This window comes from Mustela putorius, unplaced genomic scaffold (assembly GCF_011764305.1).
Source record: "Mustela putorius furo isolate JIRA1106 unplaced genomic scaffold, ASM1176430v1.1 tig00000813_pilon_pilon_pilon, whole genome shotgun sequence".
Lineage (NCBI taxonomy): Eukaryota > Metazoa > Chordata > Mammalia > Carnivora > Mustelidae > Mustela > Mustela putorius.
In genome coordinates this window covers 4,099,812-4,127,471 of record NW_025421485.1, presented here as the reverse complement: position 1 = coordinate 4,127,471, position 27,660 = coordinate 4,099,812, and the positions used below count along the sequence as shown (strand labels likewise).

The window sequence follows — 27,660 nt, the reverse complement described above, 5'->3', positions numbered from 1 at the left end:
CCATTCTGACCGTAGAATAAACTTTTATTCTTATCACCAGTTTAAATCTATTTTTAGTTGACTGGACAACAATTTAGTGATTGTATCTTGTAACTATTCATTTCCCCCTGTGACTTAGGCTTCATATGACTTAAGAGTTCATATGTAGCCTTAAATTTCTTGGAATTGATGCTTTTTGGGTAATAACATCGATTATAGAAATCTCTTAATAATAGACACAGTACCTAACACCAAATTTCCATGGCTTGGTAAAAAAATGGGTAAGTCAGTTTCCACCCTCAACATTTCTTCAGTTTGTTAGAAGGCAGTTTTCTGAATTAAAAGTCCCCTCCAGTTAGCCTGTTGTGAATTCAGAAATCCACAAGACAAAATCCAACTTTGTGAAGGGATTTGGTCATGCTCTACTCTAAGCTTCCTCTTGGCCCCACTCTGGACCAGACTCAGCTCTGAATCCAGTGCTGGGCTCAAAATTAGCCCAGTGCAGCAGCCTTACTAAGTCCTCATTCATTTTTTTTTTTTCTCTCTCTCTGGGCACCATCATGTGCTGACATCACAAGCCCAGGAGGGTGGTCACAATGCTGCCACCCAACAATGAGCTTTTCCTAGAGCCCCTGCAGGGGAAAGGGTGATGAGAAAGGAGAGAAAATGGGAGGGGGGGTGCTGAGGGGCAAGACCAAGAGAAAGAGAGAAGGGCAAGACCAGGAAGGAAGCAGCCATGCCTAGTCTCATGACAGTCAGTAGGTGGTGGCCAAGCCAACTAAGAACCAGACAACCCGGAGAATGAGGAAGGTCGACCAGCAGGCCAAAGCTCCCGTGAAGAGGGACTCCCCTCTGAAGTTAATGGAAGGTGAAAGGGTTTCCGACAATATGCCCTCCAAGTGGGGGAGAGCAGGCTTTCCTTCGGCGGCTGAGGTAAATGTCAGGCAGGGAGCGTGGAGCGCAATGAGGTTTCAAATGCTTCCCCCGTGTTATATGTCAGAATCTCCCCATGTTGGCTTCTCAGGCACAGATCTCACTGGAGAATGGAATCGATGGCTGACATTTGGGGACGCAAAAGCCTATGACGAGGCTCTGGGAGTTTTGATTCCATCTTCTGTTAGTTGGTTTGCTCTGGGCTTTTATACAAGCCTCTTCATCTATGAAGTGTCATTGATTGCCTTCTTGTGGAGTCCTTTTAAGAATGCTGAACCTGGCCATAAATGGTCATATTACAAAATTCTAATTTATACAAATGATCTTTTCCCAATATTTTGCCTCATTAACATGGAAAATGCAAGAGAAATGCCATTTAGATGCGTGCGCAAGCAACTGACATTGAGCATGTTTTCAGGGAATTCTCCAAGTTCGTGCCCAACCGGAATCTCCAGAGTCTGATTCCCGTTAGAAGGACAAGAGGCAGGAGGGACGGGAATTTCCATTCCCAAACCACGATCCAAGGAGCCCACAGCACCCTTGTGAAGCAGGTGAAATTCGCCCTTGGCTCCCCGCTCTGGTCCCCTGCCCTCCTGCCCGCCCTACCCCCTACCAGTTCCCTCCTCTTTCCTTCTTCTGTTCCGCAGAGCAGAGGTATCTGTAGAACCTCATGCAATAGTAATTAGCAAACATTTAAAGGAAGTTCAATTTCATTGGGATTTTAAGACCATCTTTTTTTCCCTTGTTTTGTTTCTGAATTGGGATGGGGTGGGAGTCAGACCGCTCCAAGCAGCCAGTCTCTATAGACAGAGGCTCACACCAGGGCCCCTGGCAGGGAGACCTGTGATGGTGGTTCCCAAAGCACTTTTTTCTTCCTGGCTCTCTGGCCCTTCTTTAATGGTTAGTTGGGGAAACAAATAAGCAATCAGTTTTCCCACAACCAAAGGGGACTTAACTGAGGGGGAGTTATAGGGACTCACATTTCATAGCATGGAGTCAGCCCTGCAGAGATGCTGCTGCTACACCTCACCTTGAACCTGCGTGGTGACTGGTGGTATTATTGCCAGAGCTCTCCATTTACATGGACTTAGATATGGGTGAATTTGGAAATGTGTTGCCCCTTTATCAATTCTCCATGACAGTCAGCTCCCAATTACAGCTTAACCCTCCAACTGGATATGTAGACTATCATACAAATTGTCTACCTTAATTGTCTTCTGCTTCTCACCCCATGTGGTCTGCCCATCATGGCCAAGTTCAATTTTGTAAAATGGAGATTTCATAATGTTTCAACCCTTACTTATAAAAGTTTTTGTTGGCTCTCTGGGACCTTAGGATAAAGCACTAACTTCTTAGGTTGCCATTTGAGGCCATGATGTGTTAGTCTCAGCCTGCCTTTCCTACTAACCACTCAACAAACCCATAAGGGTATTTTCCCTTTGGCAACCTGCACAGTGAATACTGAACACATTTTGGACTTTACCACTGCCAAATTTTTTACAAACTTGCTGCTCCACCACCTCTACCCCCAGACCCGACCCCAGATCTCTACTGTACTCATTTCTGTTGGTTGTCATTGACAATCCTTCAAGATCCGGATCAGAACCACCCTCCCAACTTCCTTTTTTTTTTTTTTTTTTAAAGATTTTATTTATTTATCTGACAGAGATCACAAGTAGGCGGGGAGGCAGGCAGAGAGGGAGGGGAGGAAGCATGCTCCACACTGAGCAGAGAGCTCCATGCGGGGCTTGATCCCAGGACCCTGGGATCATGACCTGAGCTAAAAGGCAGAGGCTTTAACCCCCTGAGCCACACAGGCTCCTCTCCCAACTTCTTAAATAAAGACTGTATCCTCTTTTTCTATCTAGAACTCACTGTGCTCTTTCTCCCAGACTCCTTGGGCCTTTGGGTCTTTATTAATCACTTGATACTAAAAGTGGGTGACGATGTTGAACGAGTGATCCAGTGTTTCAAAACTTCGCTGGAAAATTTATACAGATTCCACCAGTTTTTCTACCAAGTCCTTTTCCGGTTCCAGGATTCTCAATGGCATTGAGTTGAGGTCTCCTTTGTCCCCTCCAGTCTGTGACTGTTTCTCAGTCCCCTTTCTTTCACGATCTCAACACTGTTGAAGAGCTGTCCTTTGATTTGGGTTTGTCTAATGTTTTTTCATGATCACACTGCAGTTGTTACGGTATTGAGAAAGAGGCAACTGAGCTGGTGTGCCTCCCCGGTGCTTCCTATGGGGGTGGGAGGTGTCACTGTGCATCCCCAAGATGTTAGCCTTAATGGTCTGGTTAAGACCATGTCTGCCAGGACTTTCCACTCTGACTTCCCTTTGTTAGTACTAAATGTTTTGAAACCTTGGAAATAGTCTGTTTCTGCTTTTGCCCTTGTGCACTGACCTCAGCTTCCATCAGTAGATCCTGCCGTGATAATCCCTGCGGGTATTGTAACGCTGATTCTTCCGCCTCCCTCATTCTTTCTCGACTTCTTCATTGGACTTCTTCAAGGAAGAGTTGCATCTTCATTATTCACTGCTTTATTAGGTTATCCTTTATAGCCATATAGATTTATGAATTGTTTTGAGTTATTTGGGTCGTCATCTGAAAATGCTATTTTGTTGGACAAGTTCCAACTTTGGCCCTTGGGGGATATCTCAGTTCAGCTCCTGTACTCTTTGAACATGCTTCTCCATTTTCCTTCCTTCCTTCCTTCCTTCCTTCCTTCCTTCCTTCCTTCCTTCCTTTCTCTCCTCCTCCTTCCTTTTCCCCTCCCCCTCCTCCTCCCCTCCCCCTCTTCCTCCTTCTTTTTTCTCCTTTTTCTTCTTCTCTTCCCCCCACCTCCTCCTCCTCCTTCTAACTCTTCTGCACTTCTTTACTTTCTGCTACCACTCAGTACCTCTGAGTTCATCTGGTACTTTCCTTGCTTAGGCCCTGGAGTCAGTTCTCCAGTGAACCCTAGTTTCCTTTATTGGAAAATAACATTTAAAATCCAAGACCCAGGGGCGCCTGGGTGGCTCAGTGGGTTAAAACCTCTGCCTTCAGCTCAGGTCATGATCCCAGGGTCCTGGGATCGAGCCCCGCATCGGGCTCTCTGCTCAGCAGGGAACCTGCTTCCTCCTCTCTCTCTGTCTGCCTCTTTGCCTACTTGTGATCTCTGTCTGCCAAAGAAATAAATAAAATCTTAAAAAAAATAATAAAACCCAAGACCTGGGTGTGCGTGTGTGTCTGTGTTCACTGCTGCTGGAGTGAAACTGCTTCTACTCCTTCAGTGAAAAGAAATAAACATATATGTACGTATAGTAACCTATGCATAAGACACACATATCTATCTATCTATCATCTATCATCTCTCATCTATCTATCTACATCTATCTACTCACCCATCCATCTGTCTCAATCATGAGCTCATATCTGACTCCAGTTCAGACCACAAGATACATTCTAACATCCCCCCCACCACCACCACTTTCAGGTAAAATCTTTCTCCAACAGCAAGAAACCTCATTCCTATTATCTGCAATTTATTTACTTATATTTTCATTTCTGGTATCCCAATAAAGCAGTTTCAATATTATTAATCCATGCCCCTGTGAGAAATTCATGTATCAGCTGGAGGACAGGGTTTGTGTTTGGTCTGTGGTGACGTTAGCCTCATGCTACCCAGTCAAAACACTTGCTGCCAGAGTTAGGTCAGTTGTTTTCTTCTCCGTCCTCTTCAGTGTGATTCTGTGATTCGTTTACAATACAGTTAGACTCATTTGTCACCACCTGCACTGTGTCTTCACTCCTGCATCATGTTTGACTTTTGAAACTTACCTAGAATGGTGTTCTTTGCACGGTACTGTTCTCTGAGTACTGACCAATGCGTACAGTCCTATATCCACCATCCAGGTTCCTTGCCCAGTAGATTTCTTGTAGACAGTATATAGCTAGGTCGTGCTGTTATATTCAGTCTGACAATCTTATCTTTTCACTGGTGTATTTCATGTGATTTTTTAAAAAAGATTTTATTTATTTGATAGATAGAGATCACAAGTAGAGAGGCAGGCAGGGAGAGAGGAGGAAGTAGGCTCCCTGATGAGCAGAGAGCCTGATGCGGGCTCGATTCCAGGACTCTGAGATCATGACCTGAGCTGAAGGTAGAGGCTTTAACCCACTGAGCCACCCAGGCTCCCCTGATGTGATTTTGATATGGCTGCATTTAAATCCACCATCTGATCAGCTGTTTTCTCTTTGTGCCGTCTGTCCTTTGTTTATTTTTTTTCCTCCTCTTCTGCCTTCACTTATGTTCATTGAACATTTTTTGTGACTCTGTTTTATCTCCTTATTGACTTGTTATTGGTATTTAAAAAATTTTTTTAAATTTCTGAAATGCTTGCAATTCACATCTCCAACTGGACTTTCCCTTAAAATAATAGCACTGCATGTGTAGGGCAAAGACCTTGCAACAGCACCTCCCTAAGTGTTCCCTCCCGTCCTCTGTGCTTTCACTTTCACATTAGCGCACAGAACATCGCTATGATGCTTGCGTTAGACCAGGGCTGATACGCTGTGTCACGTGGGCCATATCTTGTTCACCCCCTGCTGTAAAAATGATGTTTTATTGGACAAACTCATGCCCCTTTGTTTACATGTTGTCCATAATTGTTTTTGTGCTATGAGGGCAGAATTTTGCTACAACAGAGATTATGTGACTCGGCAAAGTCTACACGTTACTCTGTCTCTCTTGCATGGTTTCTGATGAGAAGTCTGCTGTCACGCTTTTCTTGTTCCTCTGTGTGATGTGTCTTTTCTCTGGCCGTCTTTGAGATTTTCTCTTTGCCTTAATTCTCAGTAGTTCAAGTGTGACAAGCCTGTGTGCACGTGCATGTTTATATGTGTGTGTTAGTGCTGGTATTCATCCTGCTCGTTTGCTTGGTGTTTTGAGACTCTTGGATCTGCAGTTTGCTGTCTGTCAGCGATTTGGAAAATTCTAGGCCATTATTATTATTATTTTTTTTATATTTCTTCTGCCCTGCTTTCTCCCTCTTTTCTCTTTCTGGGAATCCATTACATAAATTTTAGACTGTTTGATAAGCTCTTAGATGTCTTGTTCTTTTTTTTTCTCCCTGTCTCATTCTTTTTTTCTCTTTGCATTTTGGTTTAGATAATCCCTAATTAACTTACTTCAGCTTCACTGATTCTTTCCTCACTATGTGGAGTCAACTGATAAGCTCACGGGAGGTGTTCTTCATCTTCAGTAGGGTACTTTTCATTTCTAGCATCTTCATTGGAGTCTTACAGTTCCCATCTCTCCTGTGAAATTACACATCTGATCCTGCATAATGTGTACCTTATGCATTAAAGACTTCAACCTATTAATTAGTTAAAAAAAAAAGTCCCTATCAGGTAGTTCCGACATCCGTGTCTACCTGACTCTGGGTCTCAACGATTGCCGTCTGTCTCCTGGGAGTGTGGTGCTTTTTCTTCTTGCCTTCTCATTTGCGTCAATTTTTTTTCCTTGAAAAGTGGACATCTGGATAGAACTGTAGAAACATAGACAACTTGTTTTTCTCTCCAGAAGGGGACCTGCTTTTCCTCCTGGTAGGCCTGCCATGTGGAGGCATGAGCTATTGCTCTGTTTACCTTCCTTGCACCAGACCTGTCAAGTTCCTGCTGATACACTTGTGTTTTTTTTGGTGGGGGTGGGTTTAGCAGAGCAATGTCTGCTTGACTCTCATCTGTAGAACTTTCCCTGGCGCTGAACCTCTGAGAGGGTTCCTCTGCATGTTATTTTTCCTCTCTGTGCTGCTCTTGTTTTCCCCTGGTTCTTATTCTTGACAGCCTGACCATGTGAGGTTTGGGTAGAAGTTTCTGTTATTTGACGAAGGCCCCGGGGAGGCTAGCTGCCTGTTCCTGGCCCTTAGAAGCCTGACTTCCTCCTTTCTCTTGTCCCTGTGCAGCAGATCGAATAGCAGCCATAATTTTGATGTAGTAATGAACATGTATAATATTTTGCAGTATCTGCCACAACTTTGAGGGGGGCAAGGAAATACTTGTGCTTTTTTTTTTGGCTGGTGTTGGTGTTGGTCACAGGTCCCATTACTACTATTGTATTTTGTTTCCAGCATTCATAACAGAAGGATATACTCCTAAATCTGAATTAGCAGTCAGTGAAATGAAGATTTAATTTTTCCACATTAAGTTCATAGATTGGGGCTTTCTATCCATGGGTCCTTTGGAGTCCCAAATAACCTGACTTTGAGAGAGAATTCACAGGATGAGGGATGGAAGGGAGTAATAGCAACTTGCCCTGTAGCCAGAATCAGGTTCCTAGTGCTTCTCTCTTGAATTAACATGAGCACTCCCCCCGCCCCGCCCCCAACCACCATACTGTCAGCTTTTGGCTTGGCTCACTGAACAGAAGGTCAGGAAAAGCCTATGTCCTGAGGACAGCTGGGCCAGTGTTGGGGATGCATCATGAAAAAGAAAATCTCCTTCTCCCCCAGAAAACCTCTCCACCAAAGGAGAAGAGAAAGAAAATGTTTACCGAATAAGCATCAGACCAGGACGTGAGGTGCATACAGGGTACTGGCTAAGAGACTTCAGTGACAGAAAGAAGTTTCATCCCTTTCTAGAGTCAGGCTGACACACCACACTGCATAGTGTTTTCAAGTTCAACGACTCCTTGTCCTCAAGCAGGAGGGACCGGACAACACCATTTGTCGGCAAACTTCGTCCTAGCTTATCTGTGAGTGGAGTGGCCGTCTGTGTTGCAGTTGAAGGCCTCTAGCCAAAGAGAAAATGAAACTTCTAGCATCCCTTAGGATAGGATCTAGTTCCACACCCTGGAGTGAGCATGGCACCTGCCGAAGTTAGATGGTGCCCACCTTCTGAGGAATCCTGGGAGGGAGCCGTGAGGGGTTTCCCTTTCAAAGAGATGGTTTCCGGTCCCCAAACATGGGGAGCTGTACATGGGTTGTACAGGTGCTTCTAGTTGAGGCTTATTCAGTCTTTAAGAAGATTTACTTACATCTCCAAAGGGCAGAGAAGGGATTTCTAATAAGTGTGGTGTCGTAAATGCTCTAAGAAAAGAGAGGGAAGGTCATCTCTCTCCCTTAGTGCACCAGGGAGGACTGGGAGGATTGTGTTTTTTCTCGATTTGGATTGATCCTTGCACCAGAAAAGAGCAAACGGGCCACAGCTGGGCGGCGCCTCTCGAAAGACTTGGGGAGGCTGAGCCCTGGAGGAGGGGTACGGAAGATGCTGAGGGCGCGCTCCCACGGAGGCTGCGGGACGGGTCTCGCCGCTCTACCATCCCCCGTGTTCCTTGTAGGCGCCTGTCATTTTCCTTACGTGAGATATTCACGTTCTGCCTTGGGTGAAATGGAAATTCAATTTAGCTCTCCCGGGTCCAGGGGACATGTGTTTTAATCCAGGAAATTGACTTTCATTCTCCTAAGCGGGTGATTCCTTCCTGTGCTAATTGAATCCGGCCGATCCATTCATCCGTGACTCAGCATGTCCTCTGAGACCTCCCCGTGGGCCCAGCACACACTGGACAGCGGAGAAAAGAGGAGAAAACACAAGTCTGTTCTCGCACGCAAATTGGGGAGTTGCTCCCACAGTTGCGACACATGACCTGCGAGCTCACCGACCTTCATGCGCCTTTACTGTGCCTTCCGTGTGCTGTTCCTTCCACCAGCGATGCCCCGGCCTGCAACACGGTTCATCTGTCAAAAGTCTTCTCCCTCCTGAAGGCCCGCACCCGATAACTGTGTTTGTTAGTGGGCTCCCAAGGGTTCGTAGTACATACGAATGATAAGAGTTATCATGATCGGTATCAGGCTCACAGAGTGGACTGTGTATATTGTACCAGACATTGTGGCAAGTGCTTTAGGTCGTGTATCCTCTAAACAAACCCATAAGACAGGCATTTGTACCCCAATCTAGTAGAAAAGGAAACTGAGGGTCACAGAGGTCAAGTGTGCCTTCCTTTGATCCCATAACTAGCAAGAAAATCAAAAGCCCGGCTGAGAACCCTTTCTCTGGGTGGCTCCTAGGCCTCTGTGTGGACCCTGCTTCTTCGCTTTTCCACAGCACCGCACTCCTCTTCTGAAAAATCACTTGCTCACTTCAGGACTGTGATTTCTGGCAGATTTAAGAAGGCCTAGGAGGAAGCCACGGTACCTGGCTCATGGCGCCTGTCTTCTCCAGCATTTAACGTTGTGTCTGGGGCGCACTGGGTGAAGGAAAAGGGGCTGTGAGCAGAACACGGAGCTCTGAACCAGCGAGGGCACGTGACCTGAAGGTGGCCGTCCCTAGGATGTCAGCGACGTAAGGCCGTGTGTGACTGGGTGAGAGGGTGACCTGGGTTGATGGGACTTTTCTCTTGGAATGTTGGAGACAGAGGATCTGCAGGGAATGGTGTGTGGAGGGGAGAGGCGCATGACAGGCTGTGGGGTGGCCAGACCAATGAAGGACGAGAATCTGGAGCGGGGGGAACCGAGGAAACGGGCTGGGGTTGAGAGGGGGTGGAGTTATCCCCGGGGGAAGGGACTGAGTACCAGAGAAAACCACCAGAGATCAAGGCCCATGTCCGGAATCCCTGACTCCTATGAATACATCATGCTCTACACACACACACACACACACACACACTCTTTGCTTGAGCTGGCTTGTATGGGTTCCATTGTATGGACACTTAGAAGAAATATGTGATATGGTGGCCCTTGGCATGGGGGGCTGGGAGAGGGGAAGATGGGCTTTGAGAGAGACCACAGTGGCCAGGATACAGGCTAAAGGGAAGTGGACTCTGGGAACACTGGTTCTTGGAAGTGACTGGACCCGGGAATCTGACGGGGAGTTTTGCAACACACTGGTGCTGGGCCTTACCCTGAGAAACTGGGCTTGATCGATGGATGTGGACTATAGTCTGGGCATTGAGAGTTTTGTTGTTGTTGTTTAAGAGAGAGAGAAAGAGCGAGGGAGAGTGAGCATGAGCGGGGGAGGGGTAGAGCGAAAAGGAGGGAGAGAATCCTCGAACCCTCAAGCAGCTGAGCAGAGCCAACTCATGGCTCCATCCCAGGATCCTGAGATCGGGACCTGAGCCGAAAGCAAGAGCTGGATGCTCACCTGACTGAGCTGCCCAGGTGCCCCTGGGCACTGAGAGTTGTGACAGTTTCCCAAGTGATTCTAGTATGTGGCACATCTTGGTGGGAAGCACGACTTACAATATTAGGGGTGGGTGAAATGTCCAGTTCTGGAATGATTTTGTTTATTGTAAGAACAAGAGATGATGAGCTAGAGGAGTTGAAATCCTCACAGTGTAGAGTTACTTCCCCCCACCAGCCCAGGTTCTAGGTCAATAACAATTAAAGAGGTTGTATTTAGGCTGAAGACAGCAAGCAGGTGCCAGCGTGGATGGCTGTAGGCAAGCAGCCCGCAGCATTTAAATTCTGCACGTTAACAGGTGTTGTAATTTGTTGGCAGATCCAGTCCTCTGCTTCCTGAATTTTTTTTTTTTTTTTTTTTTTTTTTTTTTTTTTTAGAGCTGACAAAGGATCGCATTACGAAGGAAACATTGATTTTTATCTTAACTGGTAGCAAAGTTCCATCGGCCAAAAAGCCTAGTAGCTGAGCAAGAACCTTCAGGCTGGCCCAGAGCCCACAGCCCTGTAGTAGGCTCCTGGTGTCTTTGCAGGAACCAGATTTTATTGGAGTCAGCTTTCCCCACTGAGGTCAGAGGTAGAATCCCTATGCTTAGCTCTGACGTCCAGGTTGCTGGAAGAGCCCTATCTTCATGACCTCAACTAAGCCTAACCACCTCCCCATCTCCAAATGCCGTCACCTTGGAAATTGGGGCTTCAACATATAAATGGGGGGCGGGGGTCAGGAACCTCACCATGCATTTCTCAGTTAACTCTGAGTATGTTTTCTTTTGGGGTAGATCCAGCTAGAGTCCACTAATATGGCCTCAGCAATGGTTAAAATATTAGAAATTTAGAAACACGAATTACTAGTCATTGTCCCAAGTTCCCTAAGTGGCTTCACTCCTGTCACCTCACGCGTTCTCCCCCTTCCCCTCCTGACCTCCATAATCCAGCTGGTCCCGCTCCGCTGTGCCCGGTGTCCATTCTGATTGGCAAATGCTCAGGCCATTCCAGATGGGGTGATGATCAGTCTGGGACTGGCAGAGACAACTGTTTACCGAAAGCTTGGGGACAAGCTGGGAAGGGTCAAGCCTATAAAGTAAACTGAGACACACCGATCTGGGGCTCACAATGTAGGACACATCCTCCAAGGTGTGTGGGCTGTTTTGCAGAGTTAAAAAAAAAAAAAGAAACATAATGCAATTTTGTTTATGAAACATGAAATATGAAAATCTACTTGGCTTTATGAAGTCATGTGAATCAGGCAGCATCCCATCTGCAAGGCGAGAGGGGAGCTCAGAGGAGTGGTATAAAATACAAAGTTTTTATGGAAAGGAGTGTGGGGCAAGAAATTAGCAAAAGAGAAGAAAGGATTGTTTCAGGCCAGGTCAGCTTCCCCTAGGGAGAAGGATAGGAATTCTTTATTTTATTTTATTTATCTGACACAGAGAGAGAGAGACAGCAAGAGAGGGAACACAAGCAGGGAGAGTGGGAGAGGGAGAAGCAGGCTTCCCGTTGAGCAGGGAGCCGGAGGCAGGGCTCCATCCCAGGACCCTAGGATCATGACCTGAGCTGAAGGCAGCTGTTTATGACTAAGCCACCCAGGTGCCTTGGACAGGGGTTCTTACTGGGTGGATTACCTCATCTTGCTTTATGAGATGGAGAAGTCTGTGTGATAGATCACCTCTTTGGGTCTGACCAGAAAATGCCAGATTTATCAGCTTTGAAGTCCACTCCTGGGGACACCTGGTGGCTCAGTCAGTTGGAAGTCTGTCTTTGGCTCGGGTCATGATCCCAGGGTCCTGGGATCAAGTGCCACATGAGGTTCTTTGCTCAGCGGGGAGCCTGCTCCTCCCCCTGCTCGTACTCCCGTTTTCTCTCTCCCCTGTGCTCTCTCTCTGGCAATTAAAAAAAAAAAAATCTTAAAAAAAAAAAATATATTATGTGAATTCCACTCCTGAAATTGCAAGAGTTTCCCTCATGGTTTTCTTACTCTGGGGGCAAGGGATTCCTTCACCTTGGGCCGGTGGCTTTTGTTTTAACAACGGAGGCCTGGGTCCTGCAGGCCCAGAGTGCACTGGGAAGAAGAACCCAAGTTCGGGTCCCAGCAAAAATCTCTTTTTTACCTTGCCTGGGTCCTTAAGAACCTTCTCCGGAGGAGAAAGGGTGTCCCAGCATCTCCTAATCCCAGGGGACAGAGGCTGGGAGCTCTGCCGGGGCAGTCATGGACTTGCTGTGGTCTCCCTCACCCCATCGGAGGCCAGCCAGCACCTTCCTTCACCCCTGCACACACCAGACTGCTCTGCATGGAAGGTTCCCACGCCCACAGCTCCGTTCCTCCACACCTGTCCTAGATTAGCCTAGATGAGGGCCTGCGCTGGGCACCAAGGTCGTCAGACCCCTCCTCCTTGGGGCGGGGGCCTTCAGGTCATGGCAGTCCTGGCATGAGTACTGTGGGGGGAGGGATAGTTCTGTACGTGTGTTGGTGCGATTGGTCCTGATTCCGACCCCAGATCGTGCACTCACTGCGGTCATGTGCTGAGTCTGGTCTGCTCCCGGGGGCAGCTCCCAGCGCTCCTGTCCTAGAGGGAGGCTGGTGTGGGCCCAGCAGTCACTGTCCCAGAGCAGGACCCCCCTGTGCCCCAAGCCTGGGGGTTTCCTTGCCTCGTGGCTGCATCGTGGACACAGCTCCTGTGTGTCCTTGTCCTCTGCTGCTTGGCGTGTGCTCAGGGAGGATATTCGGGGCTGTCTATTCCACGTAACTGTTAGGGGGAGTTAGGTGGCGTGTCCTCCAGCTGTAGCCCACCATCAGCCCCTCCCCTTTATCTCCCTGGGACTTCTTTTGCTCTCTTGGATGCCTCAGTCCTAATGGACATCCTCTTTCCAGTTTGGGGGTGGGCCTCTGTGCTTTGGTTGCCCAGTTTGTTTCCCAGGCCCAACCTCCTCCTCCTCCTCTCCTTGTAGGGCCCAGTGTCTCCCACACCTTCCTCCCCTCCCCTGAAACTTGCTTTGGTCAGCCCACTCACCTGCACCCAGGGGACCCACTCTGTCTCTGGCTGCTTTCCGAGCTGCTCTGTCCCCCACCCTTTGAGGGGGTGAGATGGCACCAGGTTCCCACCTGATTTTCGGGGATCCCCGAGCTGAAGTCACCTACTTCACCAGGGGCCCATGCTAATGAAGGACTGGCTCTGGATCCCGAGGAGATTCCCTCCCTTCCCGAGAGCCTAAGTCATCAATCATCCCCTACCAGAGATCAAGGGCAGCCCTCTGGGGGAAAATTCACTGGTTTTTTTTTTAGTGTCCTTCCTTTCCCTGGGACATTTACAGAGCTGAGCATGGATGCCCCTACTCGGAGGTGTCAGGAGACCAGCCATCCATACCCCTACTGACAGTGCGTCCTGGAGTCCCGTGAAGAGGGGCATTCACCCCTCCTGTCCCCCCCTCCTCCACCCCATGCAAAGCCCTTTCCATTGTGTGGGTAATACATCTGGAAAAGTCCAGAGTTCCCAGGATATTGCAGTTATAATCCCTGCTAAAAAGGGGGAGGTTTCCAGTTCAAATAGGGCTGCTTTTACAACTCTCCTCACTGTATGCACAGAATGGTTGGGGCAGTTGGAGAATTGTCATTGTTTGGTGAGGGGGGCTCAGGGGGGATCTCTGGGCTCTCCTGGGAGGGGGCTCGGTGGCCTGCTGTGTCCTGGAGCTCAGTGAGCCCAGTGGTCTCTCTCCGGATCACAGTGGGGCTAAGTACAGGACACATCCTTCTGGGAGTCGCCGCTTCCTAATGTAGGGGGGGTTTTAGAATTCAGAAATCTTTCAAGTCAGCCACTGTGCCATGACTTTTACGTGGTGGACTTTTCCATCCTCACAGTGGATCTGCCTCCCATTTTCTAGATTGTGAAACTGACTTTAGAATCAAGGATGTGTGTGCTGCTTTGCCCGGCTCCACTCAGCCCTTCCTTCCTCCTCCTGCTGGAGACTAGAGCAAGTTTACTTATCTCTGCGGTCCCTGGTCCCTTCTCATCTTCCGAGTTGGGCTGAAGACGGCAGGTGCAGGGATTGGCCAAGGGGATCACCTCAGCTCTCCTGGCTGAGTCATAGCCTTGTCACCAGCCTAGTAGCTGACTGCACAGAAAGGGCCCTCCCAGGGGGACTCCAGACAGGGCAGGATCAGAAAGCGAAACGTAATCTAGAGCATGTTCTCTCCTGGAGACTTGTCTAAAAAAAATGGCCCCCTTCAGCATCTGGCCCTGTGTAGATATGGTGGCAGGAATGGGGAGAGCAGGAGAAGCTCCTCCCCTGAGGTGACAGGCTAAGCTTGGCAGCCATCAGACCTCACTTGGGGTGACCTGGGGTGAACCTCAACCCCATTCTGCCCCACATTCATCATTCATAGATGAGTGCTTCGGACTGGATTTTCGTCTGTGTTTAGACCTCTAGTCTACAAATTTTAATAATTCAAGATCTATTTTAAGCAAAATCTTCACTTAAGTGGCCTGAAGTTGGACTTTCCTTCCAGAAAGCCTTTCCATTAGGGGAGCCTTGCTTCTTGACTCCGAGGCCAAATACTGCCTAGGAGAGTGGGGAGCATAAGAATGTTTCCTTCTGGGGCCCTGCAATCTGATGGCCGCAGTGGTAACCTTTTCTCTGTGGTCTCAGAGACGCATCCCTGTGGAGGAATGTCACTCGTTATTGATGATTTGATTGGTAGCCCCCTCCTCCCAAGTGCCAATGGGAAGGGGTCACCTGCTTTTCTGGGCACAGGCTGCCTCCATGGCAGTCACCCCAAGACCAGCTTGAACACACCCAACGATGGCCAGCTGGAAGGAGACACATCACCTGGGCAAAGCGCCCGGGGAAAATGACCCCTGTCTTCTATAGAGAGCCAAGCCTGCTTCTCTAAAGATGCTTCCCGGCATCTCCTCTGGGATGGCTGAAAAGCATCTCAAAGTGGCCCAAACTGCACTCCTGAGTTTTCTTCCAAGCCTGCTTCTTCTTCCTTCTGGCTCAGTCACCAGCACCCTTGTCTCTCTGTTGTTCAAGCTCCATATGGGGATTTAACCCTGGATTCACCATATCCAACCCACCCACACATCCACCAATCCATGGGTTTTACCTCCAAAATATATTCGAGGTCTTTCCATGTCTCACAACCGCCTCACCTCTCCCATCAGAGCCGTATCATCTCCTCTGGTTTTCTGTAGTGCTGCGTGCTTTTCCACTCTGGCCCGCTACGACCCTTCCATTTTCCACATAAAAGAGAACTGGTTTTGAAAAAATTAAAGTTAGGGACGCCTCGGTGGCTCAGTCCATTAAGCATCGCCTTCAGCTCAGGTCATGATCCCAGGCTCCTGGGATCGAGCCCTGCATTGGGCTCACTGCTTAGCAGGAAGCCTGCTTCTTCCTCTCTCACTCCCCCGTGTGTGTTCCCTCTCTCGTGGTGTCTCTCTCTGCCAAATAAATAAAATCTTAAAAAAAAGTAAATTGGATCATATAATTCTCAGGCTTGAAATCCTTCTCGGAATATCTAAACTTCTTAGTTGGCTACAAGATCCCCCCAAATCTGGTCCCTGCTACCCTTCTAGCGGGCCTGTCTCCAGCCGCTCACAGAGGACCACCTCAGGACCTTTACACCTACTGTTTCTGCTCTCTAAAAAGCTCTGCCCCCCAATCTTTGTAGGACTCCAGTGTTTCTTGTCATTTAGGATTTCCGTTCAGACGTGACTGCCTGTGATCATCGATCTCCACCAGGTAGCCGTATATTGTTTCCTTCATTATTTGTCCCTTGACTGTCTCCTTGCTGGAGAATGGAAGCTCCAAAGGAGCAGGTCCCCTCTCGTTCTTAGTGTTCAGAGCAGAGCCTGACAAGTATTTGCTTAATGAGTGGACGAAGTAGGAGTGCTTGGGAGCTTGAATAAAGGGGAAGGTGAACCAATGTTGAAAAGGTAGGTGTAAATTGCAATTTGGCTAACAAGGCTGCCTGCCACCACATGGTTAGAGACACCAAGGCCCTGGGTCAGTAACGTTAAGGGACTTGCCTGGGTCCCACCGCTCTTGAAGAGTAGGGCCCCCGGTGGCAGCCCGCCAGGCCCTGGGGGGTTTCGGAGCGCTTTGCCCCGCTGCCCTGCAGCCGAGGTTGCCAGTCCCCTGAATTCAGAGGCTTCCCGCAGCTTGTCAGCTCAGCCTGGAGAATTAAATAAATGACTTCAGCTTTGGGTATGATAATCAGAAATGTGGCCTAAGGTGACAGGCCCAACAGGAAAGCTGAGGTGGGCGGTGAAGAAAGGGCAAGCGGACTGGATGGAGCCTTCCTAGGGTGGAGGCTCCGCTGCCACCGGCCAGGAGGGCCTTGAAAGCCGCGGAGCGGCTCGCGCCTCGCGGAGGCCCTCGCGCGGCCCCGCTCGCCCCGCCTCCGCCCCGCCCTCTCCCCGCCCCCTCCCCGCCCCCTCCCCGCCCCCGCCGCCGGGGGCAGTAGGCGCAGTAGGCGCTGACAGCGGGCGCGCGGCGGACGCAGTGTTTGCATACAAAGGCGGCCACGCGCGCGGCGCCGCACGGTGAGTGGACGCTTCCGCGCCGCCCGCCGCTCGCCGAGCCCCAGGCCGAGCCGCGGGGGGAGCCCGGCCGCTACCAGGCAGGGGCCGCAGCCTCGGCGAGGCCGGGCGGGGCGGGGGGAGCCCCAAGAGCTGGGGGCGCGCGGTGGGGCCGGGGCGGTAGCGGAGCCGGGGACTGGGCCGGGACCGGGGCCGGGGCTGACCCGACGCGGGAGGACGGAGCTCGGTCCCCGCGGCCCTCTCGGGGGAAGTGCTGCGGCGACGGAGGCGGAGAAGCAGGCCCCAGCTCCGGCTCCCCCGGGCCGTGTCGCCAGCATCCCTCGGGCCTTCCCTTTCGGGGCGCACGCCGGGCTGACCTTGACCCGCCTGGTGGAGCCCGGGGGGCTGCCGCGGGTCCCTGGGACGGCGGGACGGGCTCCATCCAGCGGGCACGGGTGGGTTCCGGCGGTGCAGCGGGCAGTTCCTGCGGTGCGCCCGGAACTTTTGTGAAAATGTGCCCCGAGGCTTAGGATTTTTGCCCTGCAGTGGAGGAAACTGAGGCCCAGGGAGGCTGACCTACGTGAGCAAGGTCACACGCCGGCAGGTTGACCAGGGTTGGAATCCGGTTCTCAGATTACCCTTGTTTTCTCCCCTGCCGGGCCTCCGTGCATCTTTCCTGCGGCCGAGTGGGTGCTAGGCCTGGTCAGTGCCATCCCGTGCCCTTGCGAAGAATTTTATTTTGGGGAGGGCCAGGAAAATGTAGGATGAAAAGTAGTGGTTTGGAAATAACTCAAGTGCCATAGCGCTGCGGCTAATTTATGTGAAGCGTAGTCGCTGGAGAAAGTAGATGTCAACCCAGCGTTTGACCACCAAACAGGAAACTCGAACTAAAGAACCGGCAGATTAACTCAGAGAGTTTTTTTAGCACTCAGTAGTATCCCCAGGATAGTAGGAGTATTTTGGAAAAGATAAGAGTTTGTAAGGTTTTTTTTTTTTTTTTTTTTTAAATCTGAGGAATGGCATGATTGTGGATTTTTATCTGTTCTATAATTCAGGTCTTATGAATTAAAGGAAGCGGTTGAGGAATGGGTAGTAATTGAGAAATAAACACACACTCCTCCCTCCCCCCATGTTGGGAGATCTGAGTTTGACTTATGGTTCTGGGTTTTGATAATTCTTCCTATTTGTCAACATTTGTATTATTATTTGGCATGTTTATTTCTGGATGTGCATTTTGGAGCTTTTCTTCCTGTTTGTAGGTAGGGCTGTGTAGTGTTGTGGAGCTGGGCTTGGCCAGAGTCTTGAACGTGAACTTAGCTCTTCCTGAGCTTTCTGGAGGCTCCTGTGCAAGTGTGCTCCCCCCCTCAGATCTCGTTTATCAAAATCTCCTCACTCTAGAAGAGAACACACTGCAAGACACAAACCTACCTGCTGAGTCTAGTTCTGTGGGACAGAACTTGAGGGTTCATGGGAGGGCCTTAAGGATCTCTGTGTCCTTGGGGGACCTCGGGAATGGCTGGGGAGAGTTTTTCCCAGATGGGGTGAGGATGGCCAGACTGGCCCTACCAGAGGGAGGTCTATGGGCCCAGCCCTTTCCCAGTGAGCTGAACTCAGAGCCCTGGACCTAGAGGGAAGGGGAAGCCAGGAGATGGAAAGATAGTTCGAAGAGGCCACCATGGGCCTGTGGGGTGCTGGGGCTAGCGCTTTGCAGTTACACTGTATGACTTGGGCCAAAGATTTAAATTCTCTGAACCTTGGTTTCTTCATCCGTGAGATGTAGAGATAACCATACCTATTCAGGAGATTACTGTAAAAATGAACTGAGATATACAAGAGACAGAATAGAGGGGCCGGGACTCACTGCGGAGGTTATTATTTTCGGGAGGAACACGGGGTACCAGTGAGGAGGACTGTTTGTAGGGCTGAGGCAGTTCTGGCCAACGCTGGCCCCTGGGCTGCAGATCATCACTGTGGGGGACCCCCCCCCCCAGAGGTCTCCTATTGGGAGTTGGCCTCTCCTGGGTCCCCTCACTGGGTTTAAGGTACACAAGACAAACTGATGTGGGGAGCATTCAGATGGGTGTGGGTGAGGGTTGCCAGCAGCTTCTTGGAGGGGAGGGTTGGGGATGGGTGGGGGGTGGTATTGCAGCAATTGAAGTGGCTTTTGGAGCATTTTAGAGAAACACTAAGAAGACTGCAATCCTTGTGGGACACGGAGGCTAATGCCGGGACCTGTTTGCACGACAGCTTCCTAGTGTGACTGGGTTGGGGGCATTTGGAGCTGTTGAGGTCCTGAGGCGGAAGACAGGAGGTCCAGACAGATCAGTGGCGTGCTGTCAGCACTGGGGCGGGCCCCCTGTGAAGGGTGATGTCACACTGTACATTTTATTGAATACTACCTCAGGTTATTATGGGGTAAGCCCACTCAAAATTGGAATGGAATTTGTGAAAAGAGTTAGGCAGGGCCCAGCTTAATTCTTCGTGTATGGAAGGCTCCAGGGGCCCATTAGCTGGTCATTTCGGAAATGGGAACTTTCTAAGCTGTGAGTGAGGGGCCGAATACCTGCTTTAGCTCCTGGCAGCTCCTGCTTGGGGAAGTGGGGGGGGGCGGCTGGCTGAAGGTGCCCCTGCTGTCCTGATGTCCTGCACTGGCCTGCCCTCTCCTTCCTGTGTCCTCCCCACTTCCCTGTGCACCTCTTCCTCTTCCTCCATCCTAGCCCTCCCCTCTCCCCACCTTTTATTCAGCAAACTGAGAAGTAAGAAGTGAGCCGGCAGGCAGAGGCCGGGCCGGGCTGGGCTGTGGGCAGGCTGGAGTATCAGCTGCAGAGTGAGTGTCTCGAGGAGGAAGAGGTCAGCTCTGCACAGAGTTCTGAGTCTAGGCATAGGTCAGTATTTGTCGCAGTGCATGCACTGTGGGACCTCCTGGTCAGTTTCGTTGGCCTACAGACATTTTAAAAAAGTGAAATAGAAAAGGAGAAACCAGATAATGCTTTGTGGAACTCGTTTTAGCCCATGATATGCGTGTGTGCATGTGTGTGTGTGTGCATGTGCATGTGCGTGCGTGTGTGTGTGCATGTGAGATTGCACACCCCCGTGGAGGGAGGGCAGGCGGGTGTGTGAGTCAGTCCCAAATTATTTATTTATTTATTTATTTATTTGTGCACCTCAGACTGTGTGTAAAAGTAATGCTTAAATTGATTCATTTTATCAATATTTGTATACTCTTTCACTCAATAGATATCTTTGTCGATTTAGTATTTGTGGGACTACCTCTCCCTGGGTTTTTTCGTCAGGTTTATGATGATCTGTTAACATGGTTTATTTAACCAGTCCTATAGACATTTAAATGGTTTCTAGTGTTCCCTATTACAGTCAATGCACATGGGTGTGTGGGGAGGGCGAGCCGCACAACCTTGCGAATGGACAGGGCTCAGGCTGGAGACAGCAGGGAGCTTTTCAGGCTGGCGAGCATGGCCACATCTTTTAACCCTCCGACCAAGCTGTGTGAGTCCTTCAACAACTTAGATTTTTTGCTGGTACTGAATGCCAGGGCTTTCCAGAACAAAGCTACAGCTGTTAGGACATTCAGGGCTCTGTGTCAACCATCTGTTTGCTCCTAGTGCGATGTTCTCTACCTTGCTCGAGGAGCTATGGACCTTGTGATCAAGATACACCTGTTTTCTAGAGGCTTCTGGGACACCGTGAGCACATTTACTCCATGTGCCTTATTCCCAGAGGTCCCTCTGTCTCCTTGGATACGTGTACTTTCTCTTTCTGGCAAAATCTTTCTGCATTCACGGGTCTCACTAGTCATACCCTTTGATTTGCAAAAGACAACATACAAGCAGCAAAGGTCATGGGATAACAGGGCACCATGGCCCAACGAGACGTTCTCCTTGGCAACCACTTCTGCCAAAGAGTTTCCTGCTGGGGAGTTCTGCCTAATCTCAGAATGCTGCCCAATCTGGGGGTTTGCCCTTTGGAACAAAGGTATTATCACCCTATGGTAATAGAAACATAGCCTTCTAATATTTCTGCGTTAATTTGAACCTATGATATTCCCCGCTGTTCTCTTTCTGGGAAGGTGCAATTTAAATTTGTTAAGGCCAGAGCCTTCATTTGGAGTCTGGGAGCCGTTTGTGAGCATGGGATTGGCACGTGGCTTGCATTGGGTGCACGTACTTTGAAAAATACTTTACATACCTCCAGTCCTGTGAGGCGGACGGTGTTCACCCCTTTTACAGATATGAAACTGAGGCTTAGGTTAGTCATTGACGCGTGGTCACAGGCTAGTGGGTGGCAGAGCTGGGATTGGAACGCCAGCCCCCTGCCTCCAGGAGAGTGTGCATTCTCATCCCCTGAGCTGTAGGCAGCGCTCTCAAACATCAGGGGATACCGGCCCTCCGTGAGCTGCGGGGGTGGAGTGGGCGGGTCACACGGAAGCGTAAGTCACAGAAGGAGGACATTCCTCGTGACCACGATGCACACGTGGAGGGAGGGCCCGTGCAGCTGTGCAGAGAGGATGCCGAGGCAGGCCCTGTGCTCGGTTCGTGAGTGGGTTAAGTAGTTAAGAGCCAGAGGACTGGGGTCTCAACCTGGAGGGGTTTGGCCCGGCGCACTGGCCGCCCTGCGGTGTCGATCTCGGTGTCCTCTACTCCCGTCCAGGCCTCCTGTGCTCCTTGGCGGGGACCCGAGAACTCTCATCACATGGGATTATAAGATCCGAGCGTTGTGAAATCCCAACGCCGGAGGAGCTGAGTGGTCCACCCTCTGACCTTTCTGACCAACGCAGAATCCCCCTGTCACCCCTTCTTGTCCCAGCAGTTTCACTGGCCACTGAGTGGGCCAGAGTTTTCCATGCCTCAGCCAGTTCTCTGAGGCCATTCGAAGTTACTGTTCAAATAATACGTACGCATGGAAAAAACAAAAGCCAGAACCAACGCTATGGATATGAAAATGGTGAAAGCAAAGGTCTTGTTTCCACGACCTGGTCCCCAGGGCTCAGCCTGTGGACCTTGTTTGGTATGTGAGTCAGTCCCAAATTATTTATTTATTTATTTATTTATTTATTTGTGCACCTCAGACTGTGTGTAAAAGTAATGCTTAAATTGATTCATTTTATCAATATTTGTATACTCTTTCACTCAATAGATATCTTTGTCGATTTAGTATTTGTGGGACTACCTCTCCCTGGGTTTTTTCATCAGGTTTATGATGATCTGTTAACATGGTTTATTTAACCAGTCCTATAGACATTTAAATGGTTTCTAGTGTTCCCTATTACAGTCAATGCACAATTACAGTTTTGGACACGCATCTTATAGCAGTAGGAATGCTGGCGAAGTATTTGCCAAAAATGAGTGTACCCCAGGGCTCATCCCGTTTATTACCCACCATTAGGGGGTAATAAATGACTTGGTTTCTCCTGCTGTCACCAGCCCTGCAGTTTTTTACAAGGTGCTCTGAGTTTAGACTGTCTGAGAGGCCTCCTTTGTGTATCTTAACTGATGAATGGGGTTGAGTATCCCATGTATCGCAGACCGAATGGGCTTCTCTCTCTGCGACCCCGCTCTGTATTCTGCCCATTTTTTCCTACTGGGTCAGTGTGAGGCCGTCTTAAACGGACTTCCATCGCGTGGAGATGGGTGGAGGTAGCAGACACTGCCGGGTCATGAGTGCTGTGGCCAGGGTTTTGAATTTTGGCAGAACTTCCAAGAAAGCAGAGTTTCTTGGCAATTTGTGAAGTTCAGAGTGTCTGTCGATTTTGGGTGAAAAGCTGATTTTTCTGATGTAATAACTAGGCAAGAAGTTATGAGACCTCCAGTCCCTCATCTTCCAGTGCCTCGCTTCTGGAACCACTCAAGATTGCGCTAACTGATGCTCGAGCATCTGCCTTGTGCCAGGAATCATACAGATTCGCTCCAGCATGGGGCGTTCCTGCCCCTAATTGTGGGGGTGGGGGCTTGAAGGAGAAGGAAACTTCCCAGGCCTTTGCTCTTTGTCCTGAGTGGTAGGTAACAGTTTCCTCCCCAAGGGACACACTCTCCACACCTCCGCCTGTACCATCATCTGGGAGCTGGCTCGCCCTTTCCCCGGTCCTGAAACTGAGCCGTGATGAGCGCAAATTCTGTGTTCTCCGCCTGCTTTACCCAGGGCTTTGCTGGGGGAAGCTCGGGCCGGCTGGGTTTTCTGCTCTATCACTTCTGCAGGAAGTATCAATCTGACCTGCATAGTTTCTAGAAGCATCTCAAGCTTTCCCCAAGGACTCTACCCTTCATTTAAGCAGCTTGTCTTAGCACCGTGTTGAGGACTGGGGAGCTAGTTGGGGTAGCCAGCCAGAGGGAAGGAAGTGTGCTCCCCCCGCGCCCCGGTGTGGCAGGCCAGGGAGGAAACCGAGGTATCTTGATTCTCAGGGGGGGTGTTCTTCTCTCTGCCTCTTGCTGCAACCGCGTCATACTTCCTTTTTTTTTTTGTCATTTATGTGTAACTGATCACTTCTACCAATGGATAAGTCAGTTTGCAAGGCTCTGAAGAAAGACTTATTTGCTGTTAATATGAATCACAAAAGGAAGACACATTTTTTATAAACCAGTGTAATTTTCTTGCAAGTCTTCTTAGTCATTAGGCCATTCAGGGGATTTCTTAGAAATTGTCTTTTTGTTGTTTCTGTTTTTCAATGCTTTGGCTGAATACCAGCACTTACCTCATAACCTCCCAGGTGAACGCAACTTGGCCGGCCCTGGGAGCAGCGTGCTGTTTGTGCTCTCACTTAGACTTGGTCAGGTGTGCATCCTAGACGTGGAGACACAGAGTGTGATCTGGGGAGAACAGTGTTGGGGTGGTGAGTGGAGGCCCGCCTCATCTCTCTGAGCCCAGCGTGTTCCATGCCTGTTAGGGTACCAGGGGCCATCACTTAGCTGTCCTCTGATGGCCTCAGGACAACCGGAGACTGCAGGATGAGACCTCCTGGGCCTTGAAGGACCTGTGGGGAGAACTTCGGGGGAGGCAGCCTTTGTTGTATTTTTGAGGAAGAACTGTCCTGACTAAAAGCCCAGTGGTTAAAATATTCCTAGTGACAGGGTACTCACTCTCCAAGGCAAATTCTGCCCTTTTCGGGAAAGTTATAAATGGACCTCAATATTCAGTTGTTGATAACTGAGCCAATTAAGATAGGAGACTTCCTGTTTCTCAAGGCCAGGAACACACCCTCCCTGGGGCCATACCCACAGCCAGGTGCAGGGTGAGAGTCTGTGCAGTCTTTGCTGCATGAAGGGGGGAATGATAGGGGCAGAAAGCGGGGGGGGGGGGGCGCGGCGGTGGTCTGTCACCTGTCCTCAGAGGCAGGAAGGGGGTCGCGGTGGTCTGTCACCTGTCCTCAGAGGCAGGAAGGGGGTCGCGGTGGTCTGTCACCTGTCCTCAGAGGCAGGAGGGGGGGGCGCGGTGGTGGTCTGTCACCTGTCCTCAGAGGCAGGAAGGGGGGCGCGGTGGTCTGTCACCTGTCCTCAGAGGCAGGAGGGGGGGGCGTGGTGGTGGTCTGTCACCTGTCCTCAGAGGCAGGAGGGGGGGGGCGCGGTGGTGGTCTGTCACCTGTCCTCAGAGGCAGGAAGGGGGGGGCGCGGTGGTCTGTCACCTGTCCTCAGAGACAACTTCCGGTATTTACTGTAGATCGGGATAAAAAGAGGACGGGGTGATTTGATCCCCGAGTATTCAGACTTTACTAGCAAAATCTCTGCCCTTTCTCCTCCTCTTCTTCTTCTTCTTTTTTTTTTTTTTAAGAATTTTTATATATTTGACAGAGCGTACAAGCAGATGGCGTAGCAGGGAGAGGGAGAATCAGGCTCCCCACTTAGCAAGGAGCCAGGTGTGGGGGATCATGACCTGAGCCGAAGGCAGATGCTCAACCCCCTGAGCCCCCCAGGGGCCTCTGCCCTTTCTCTTCTTTAACTGCGAAGGAATGAGCCCCTTTCAGGCCTCCTCTTTACCTGTGTGCCATCTGGAGATGGCAGAGGCGAGGCTGGCCAGTCACTCTGGGACCGACTGGCACGCACAGGCGGATCTCCGGGGCAAGCAGACCCATTTCCAAACCAGACACTAGCTTAGGAAAAAGAAAGAAAGCTATTCACACGTACCTCTTGAGGCTGATGTTGGCGTCAGCAAAGATATTTGCATGTCCTGGGTATTACACTTTCCTGCATATGGAATTTGAAGCCTGTATGTGCCGCCCTGCACATAGATTGGACCGTCCAGTCATACGGAAGGGTTGTAGGATCGTCACAATGCTGGATACAGACTAAACCTGGATTCTGGTGCTGTTCTGTCCCTTCCCTGCCCCGGGACCCTGAGCAAGTGACGTCAGGTCTAGAGCTCGGTTTCCTTCTCGGCAAGATGGGAAACTTCTATCCTTTGCATCGTTATGGTAAACAATTAAGTAGTTTAAACTCTGTTACTGTCCCCACCAGGGCATTGTCCCACCTTCCGTGGTGGGTGAGAACAGGCAGTGGTTTGTGTCACACTGGTTTGCTGCTCTATCATCTTTGCCTGGTGTTGCTGGAAAAGTCTGCATGTTTAGAAGCCTCTCAGATGCGCTCCTCTCACCGAAGCAGCTGGAAGGCTGGGACCCCAGGGTGAAATTGGTCAAAGTCTGCTGGCCCTGGAGGGCAGCTTGCTGTGTAGCCGGGTGTGTCCCTGCTGCTGATAACAGGAACACAAAGTTGGGGGTGTGCTCACCCCAGGCTGACATGGGGCTGGGAGCTCCCCAGATGTACCATAAAACCAGATGCCCCAGGTGTTCCCTAAGCACCTGCCGTGAGAGCGGGGAGCGGGGCAGAATGCATGTGCTCGGGAGGCGGGCTGGTTCCAGGAAGTGATGAGTCATTCTGAGGATGAAAGAGCCAGAAGAGTCTCCGGACACAAAGGAGGCCGTTTTGACCTTTTCATCCTTGAGTTTTGATTAACCGCCCTGGCCCCCCGCCCCAGGTACTTGTGAAAATACCGCCTCGAGAGCCAGTGGCCGAGTCTGCTCGGGTCTAGTCACTTAGAGGAGGTGAGGACGCTGGTAGTGTTTGCCCCCAGCGTTCCAAGGACAGAGACCTTTCCTAGGGCATCGTTTTGTGTCGCGCTCACGCCGACAGCTGGTGAGGTCCCATCAGAGGCACAGTGTTCGTCGTTCCTTGCTCCCGTGCACAGCGCTCACAAAGTTGGGAGGAGGACGGTCTCATCCTGGCCTTCTGACCCCAAGTTTTGTGCAGTTGCTGTGCTCCAGACTCTTACCCTTTGTGTTTCATGGCCTGGATTTTTGGCAAGAAAAGCCTGACGAGCCTGTTACTTAAACCGTGTCTGTAGGGAATTTCATCTGGGGTGTTACCCTCATGAACTTGACGTGGCTGGGAGAGAACAAATGCTGTTCTTCATTTCTTCTAGATTTTACATCGCAACACTTGCCTCCCTCATTCCCGGAATTGCCAGGCTGCTCGAAGGGTGGCTGGTACACCTTGTGGTCTCCACCTCTGGACTGTTGTTGTGATGGGACAAAAATCCCTAAACAAACCCCTTCCTCCCACTACCCTTGGTTTCTTGCTTGGGATGAAGGCTTGATTTCATGTTGCTCTGGCCAGGTCACAGGGTCATGAACTTAGAACACCACCGGGTTCTTGAATTCCCTCCACAACCTTTTGGCGGGAGGGTGGTTCAGACTCCTCGATGAGACCACCCTCGATGGAGCGCTCACTCCCTCTAATGAGTCGACTCCCCGTGGAAGCTTGATCTCCTAGACTGTGCTTTGGCCACTGGCTCTGGAACGTCCTGTCTGCAATTCTGACTCTAATTCCAGTCTGTGATCATCTCTGTAGCACTGGACACCCTGTCCACATGGGCTGAACATTCTGACATTCGGATCTAAGTCATTGCCATCTGTTGTGCTAAAGGCTGACTTTCTTTGACGAGGTGGCACCCATTACCAGTTTGTCATGCACCGAGATGGGGGATGGCTCCATGCAGTGGAGAACGGGGGAGTCTCGGGGTTCCACCTGGGCTCCTGCCCTCGTCCTGTTACTGGTCCCGCCACTCTGAATGTCATGCAGACCTGGCACCCCGGTTCCTCCTCAGAGAGGGGGCAGTAACGGGGGACTTGAGTGCAGCACGGGTTGCTTAGATCTTAGCACGCGAGCTTGCTCATGGGAAGGTTTTTGGTGCCTCACGAAGTCTGTGCAAATGGAACATGGAGGTTTGTGTGGCCCCTTTCCTGGGATTTCCTGAGAACTGCAGAGGAATTAGAATCACTTTTATCCACTTGTGGATCAAATGAGTAGAAGAAGCAGTTTCTGAACTGACAGCTAAGAGCCTTCGTCTGGAGTAATTCAAATCTTCAAATTTAATAGTCGATGTAGTTCAGGTTGAACACACTGTTTATTTTTAATGTTGTGAGCAGAATCCCAGGTGGACCTATGGTTTTGGATTTTTATGTTCCTCAGTGTTTTATCTGCCTGTTTCTAATATAAGAACTGTAGAGTTTCCAACTCAGGGAAGATTCTCTGAAAAGAGGGTATTTCCGTGAGATGGAACAGCCTCAGAAAATTAGCCTCAAAGAGTGTTCTGGAAAGCCAGAAGATACCACACTAAAAACCCTGCATATAATCATATATCAATTATAATATAAATACATTATATTTATGTTATATATTAATTATAATTATATATCACACTATATATTACATTATATATCATAAAATACATTATATATATTATATATATATTACATTCATCCCAAGCAATACATTATATATGTTGTACATATGATATAATATACAATTAAATTATACATAATAATTATATGATATTTAATATTTGATAAATATTTCACATATATGTATAATATCTAATAATTATAATATAATACAATAGATAATTAATATTAATATTAACATTAGTATTAATATAATAATATATAATGGTATATAATTATATGGTATATAATTATAATAGTGATATACTAACATATTAATAATTAAAATAAATATATTAATTATATATGTGTTTGTGTATATATATATGTGTGTATATATGTGTGTATACATATATATACAT

General features: G+C 49.5%; 1 protein-coding gene across 5 annotated transcripts in view; it reads left to right on the top strand.

Moving 5' to 3' along the window:
- LPIN1 (lipin 1) overlaps positions 1 to 27,660 on the top strand; it is a 125,590-nt gene that overhangs the window by 41,535 nt on the left and 56,395 nt on the right. Inside the window, exons 1-2 of one of the 5 annotated variants that reach the window (XM_004745814.3) lie at positions 627 to 912; positions 1,331 to 1,463. The exons of 2 other annotated variants lie outside the window; for them this stretch is intronic. The gene's annotated coding sequence lies outside the window, so the exon portion shown is untranslated. Of the gene's footprint in view, positions 1 to 626; positions 913 to 1,330; positions 1,464 to 9,056; positions 9,234 to 16,514; positions 16,603 to 27,660 lie in introns of those variants that run through there. 2 more of the 5 variants (XM_045084864.1, XM_045084863.1) reach the window with 2 other exon arrangements.